The sequence below is a fragment of the Natator depressus genome, chromosome 1, assembly GCF_965152275.1.
Source record: "Natator depressus isolate rNatDep1 chromosome 1, rNatDep2.hap1, whole genome shotgun sequence".
Classification (NCBI taxonomy): Eukaryota; Metazoa; Chordata; order Testudines; family Cheloniidae; genus Natator; species Natator depressus.
In genome coordinates, this window is record NC_134234.1 from 40,720,769 (window position 1) to 40,725,702 (window position 4,934).

The following is a 4,934-nucleotide window of genomic DNA, read 5'->3' on the forward strand; positions in this document are numbered from 1 at the left end:
AAAATAGATCGCTGTGGATGTCTACACAACTTTCTTCAAAATAGACTGAATGCATGAATGCATCCGATGAAGTGAGCTGTAGCTCATGAAAGCTTATGCTCAAATAAATTGGTTAGTCTCTAAGGTGCCACTAGTACTCCTTTTCTTTTTGCGAATACAGACTAACATGGCTGCTACTCTGAAACCTTTCAAAATAGACTGTGCTTTTGGGCTTGAAAGCATTAACCTCCTTTTATAATAATCATATTTGTCTCTTACATACTGTTCTTCACCCCATGATTTCATAGAGCTTCACAAAGATTGGTTTCATTATCCCTTCTTCACAGATAGAGAAACTGAGGGGCAGGGAAATTAAATGACTTGCATAAGCTCCTATAGCGAGACAGTGGAAGGGGAAAGGCTCAGCTCCAGTATATTCAGATCAACAGTGCAGGCCACACAAAAAGAAGTCAGCAGTGTGAAGTCTTTTAGCAAAATGTCACTGTACCCTACCAACTCAAAGCCATCTCTTCTCTAAAAGAAACTTCTGAGAGTGACTTCTGTAATTCACTGTTGTGTCCTCCTCAGAAAAGCAGAACTGAAAACATCGGCTGACTGTTGATGAACTGAAGTCCTAGTACTGAGGAACATTCTATTCACATATTCTAACAGCACCATGTCTCTGAGTAGTTGCAAAATTATTTGAAATCTTTAAGAAGGCTAAAGACTAGGGTGTGGTAGAATTCACAGCTTCTGTAGGCGGATCTTGTTCCTCCATTCCCCCAAACAAGCTCCCAGTGTCCCACCCTCTCTCCTATCCCCTTGTGGTTTCAAAGATTCCCTCCCCACCTCATGCCAAGGACTCTGTGTGCCCCTTCTTTCCCCCAAATTTCCCCATTCTCCTGTTCCTCCCTATGCAAGGTACCTTGTCTACCCTCGCCCAAGACTGGTTGTCCCTCATTATCCCCTATGTCAAGGTCTGTGTGTGCCCTTCCAGCCCCATGTCTCCCTCCATCACATGCTGTGCGTATCCCGTCATTCCCCCTTCTCCAAATACTTCTCCATTCCCCCCTCTACCACATGTCAGGAGCTCTGTTCCTCCATTTCCACCTCCCCACTCCACAAAGGGGTTGTGTGCACACACTCATTCCTTCCCCCCCACTCCATTATTATTTTCTTTCTTTCTGTCAGGAAGATAAGTCATTCAGGGCATCAACATATGAAACTCTACTGAGAGGATAGGCAGAGCTGCAGTGGGTGGGGCTTGTTATCAACTGGATCTTTGATCAATAGACAATTACAGAGAAATGCCATCAAGCTAATTAAAAAACTGGATAGCCAGCACAGAATACAATTACCTAGCATTAGTGAAATTCCACACAAAGTCATGACATTCTTTCAGTCCTAGCCACATAGGCTCTGATCTTGCTCCTATTGAAGTCACTGATTTATGTGGGTGGGGGATCGAGAGCCTGGATGATGACATAGCTCCTTATGAAGTTCAAGATTGTGTGGACCTCACAAACTATTTCTGAAATTTGCAAAAATAGTCTGAGTTTGTGTTATTTTCTTTATTTATTTGCAAAAATAGTCTGAGTTATTTTCCAGTGATATAAACCCATGTTGATGTTTTTCCATAATGGGGAGTCAGTTTAAAGATATCTATCTGTTCCATCCTCTTTGTGCTGAAATCTAAGGTATTTTTGATAGAAAGTATCTGGGCACTAATGAGCCATTACCTGCACCATGATTTTCCCCCCAAAATATGATAAGATGGTGATAGATACTATTGTATTAGGTGTGATAGACTAATATAATATAGGTATGCTTTTTAAATTTATTTCAGTTTTTACTATACCATTCCAGAAATGTTGGTCCTGATTTTCATTTACACTGAGGCCACTTTACACCACTGTGGTCCTCTTCTGGACAATTTGTCTGATTTCAGATTCCCACCAGCTAACCTTGCTTTGCTGTTCAGTAATAGCCCGGTTGCACTGTAAAATCTAATTCCTTTACTGTAATTCCTAAGTATAACATTTTAAAACCGGGGCGGGGGGTGTCAATACGCCAGTTGGTCTGACCTACTGGGGTAAGAGAAATAGTTCCCACCTGAAGTGTTTATAAAGGAAGGAACTGAGTAGAAACCAAATGTAAGTCAGTCTGCTTCTCCTAGGTACAATCAACAACAGCATAATTGCAAATCCGCACACACATGTACAAAGTATCATTCTAATACAGCATGGTCTCTCTGGACAAAGACCATGGTACAAACACCAGTACTCATCTGGAGTACTGTGTCCAGTTTTGGGCCCCACACTACAAGAAGGATGTGGATAAATTGGAGAGAGTCCAGCGAAGGGCAACAAAAATGATTAGGGGTCTGGAACACATGACTTATGAGGAGAGGCTGAGGGAACTGGGATTCTTTAGTCTGCAGAAGAGAAGAATGAGGGGGGATTTGATAGCTGCTTTCAACTACCTGAGAGGTGGTTCCAGAGAGGATGGTTCTAGACTATTCTCAGTGGTAGAAGAGGACAGGACAAGGAGTAATGGTCTCAAGTTGCAGTGGGGGAGGTTTAGGTTGGATATTAGGAAAAACTTTTTCACTAGGAGGGTGGTGAAACACTGGAATGTGTTACCTAGGGAGGTGGTAGAATCTCCTTCCTTAGAAGTTTTTAAGGTCAGGCTTGACAAAGCCCTGGCTGGGATGATTTGATTGGGGATTGGTCCTGCTTTGAGCAGGGGGTTGGACTAGATGACCTCCTGAGGTCCCTTCCAACCCTGATATTCTATGATTCTATGACAAGAGTGTGTACCATCCACAGGCGCTGGCTTCTAATTTTCCCTGGGGGTACTCAACTCCTGCTCAGCCCCAGCCCCCACCCCAACTCTACCCCTTCCCCCAAACCCCCACCTCTGCCCCACCTCTTCCCACCCCCAAGCATGCTCTGTCTCTGCTCCTCCCCCTCCCTCCCAGCGCCTCCTGCACACCGTGGAAAAGCTTTTCCACAGTGTGCAGGAGGCGCTGGGAGGGAGGGGGAGGAGTTGATCAACAGGACTGCCGGGAGGCGCTGAGGGGAGAGAGGGAGTTTGGCTGCTGGTGGGTCCTAAGCACCCACTATTCTTTTTCCATGGGTGCTCCAGGGCTGGAACCCCCACGGAGTCGGCGTATGGTACCATCTTGCATTTAGCTTGAAAACCCTGGTTACCTTCTCCAGACCTGAAGACGAGCTCTGTTAAGCTCAAAAGACTTGTCCCTTTCACCAACAGAAGTTGGGGCAATAAAATATATTACTTCACCTACTTTGTCTTAATGTGCAATCTGTCATACAGAACATTGCCTCACAGTGTCTCATAACAGCATATGAAACTCTAGCAAACATATCTCAGACCTCGCTTGAAAGGAGGAAAGGTACTGAGTGGGGAAAAAAGCTCTTGTTTATTAAGTGAGCTAACCAAGATCCTCAAAGCTAAACATTTGTTTACTTACCTCTATTAGCAAAGAAGATACTAGAAAGACTAATTAGCTACAGAAAATATATACTATTGTCTATCGCGTGAGTAACTTGAATGAATACAAAACTTGGCTTGGATACTGAAAATCAATTTTGTATATGTAAATTCAAGATGGAGGGTTGTGACTGGATGGAGCACTAGCTAGATCTCTCCAATCAAAGCTGAGCATTGCGTGGTGGGATTTGTTATCCCACCGGGCCACACTTTCTTCATAAAATTGAGATTTTATGGAAATTAGGTTCAGCCTTAGAATTCTCAGAAAGTTGCCAGTGAAGCCCATGAGCAAATGTTGACTGTCCCAGCCCTAGGAGAGTGTGAAAAGTCCTGAACTGCTTACCACACTCTACTAAAATATAATCACAGAACAATACCCCAAACTGTGAGATTTTTCAGTTTAAAAATGTTTCACAACCATCTGTTCCCAATCCGAAGACTTGATTATTATCGCTGCTTGTCTCCTAGTCTTCCACACAATCTTCCAACCTACATCTATTCTGAACTTTCTTCCCATGCCAGTCACTGTTTTTAGCTCACTTTAGGAATACTTGCTCGTCTTCTCTGAAAAGCTCTGCAGCAGTCCCAGCAATGTTTTCAATTTTTAGCCTTTTCCTTTCAGTCTCCACTGCATGTTACCATCACATACTGTGCAGGATCTCAGGAAATTTAAAATCCAGAATTAAAGAAAACAGACTTTGAATGTCACAGGTGGCATTTATTCATCGTCAGTCACTAAAACTGCAGGGAGGATAATAAGTGGTTTGCAAATAAAACACAGAATGAGGCTATAATAAGGATTGCCAATTATCTGATTCAGTGACTAAATGAGGAAGGCTTATTATAAATCTTAGAATATCATAAGCACATAAGGAGCAATATTAATATATTATAAATCAAAACGAATACAGAAAAACACACACAACATTATTTTAAAGCAAACAGCACATGACAGCATAAAAACACAGGACTGTGTTGCCTAACTGGTCTCTTTACATTTCCCCCTCCCCAACATGTACACACATTTTTGGGCGACACAAGTTTGTGTGTTTCCAACATTCACATCTGTATAAGCAAGTAGGGAAGGTAGCACTCAGAAATGTGAATGTCAAATTTTGAAAAAAGCATGTGAAATGCTATTTTCCCCAAGCAAAGTGTGCGTATTGTGTGTGTGTGTGTGTGTGTGTGTAATGTATATCTCCTTCACCACTAGAACCTCATATTTATCACCATGCTACGCTTCAAGCCCATTAGAAACATCATTATAAAGCCTCATTCTACAGGTCCCTAGTAGAAGCATGTATGGAATGAATGACACTAAGTAGCTTATATTGCGCCTCTCTGAGTCATGTATCTGTTTACTGGTTACTGAATCCTTTATTGCTAATAGCTCTGTAATCTCTCCTATTCCAGGGGGCTTGCAGTTGGCCAGCTCTCAGCCT